Source organism: Acyrthosiphon pisum, unplaced genomic scaffold, assembly GCF_005508785.2.
Source record: "Acyrthosiphon pisum isolate AL4f unplaced genomic scaffold, pea_aphid_22Mar2018_4r6ur Scaffold_21015;HRSCAF=22801, whole genome shotgun sequence".
Taxonomy (NCBI): Eukaryota; Metazoa; Arthropoda; class Insecta; order Hemiptera; family Aphididae; genus Acyrthosiphon; species Acyrthosiphon pisum.
In genome coordinates, this window is record NW_021770436.1 from 28,893 (window position 1) to 29,329 (window position 437).

Here is a 437-nt window from a genome sequence, read left to right on the forward strand (position 1 = left end):
AACTCGTTGAACACGAAGAGTGACGAGAGTGACGCGGACGACCGAGCTCGCCTGCGCCGAGCGCCGGTAACGGTCACCGGTAGTGTTGCCAACATTGCGGCTGCTGGCGCGCAGCGCCCACGAACATGGTTACTCATTACCTATTCGATTACCGTGGTGGTCAACACAGCGCGACCACCGACGGCGGCCGCTTCTTATCAAACGGATCGAACAATAAGTAAGTGCACACTAATTTCCTGCCGACGTCATAAAGGTCAATCATTATTATACGACTATATACGAATTGCCTGAAAGAAGATTCGGTTCCGGTCTGGACGTATCTCGGTCGATCGAGCCAGATCCGATCAACACCTATATTATAGTCAATATTGTAGCCGCCGGTCACATAATATTATGACTGTCGAAAAATCTTCGGCTTCCGTAATAAATTATTAATG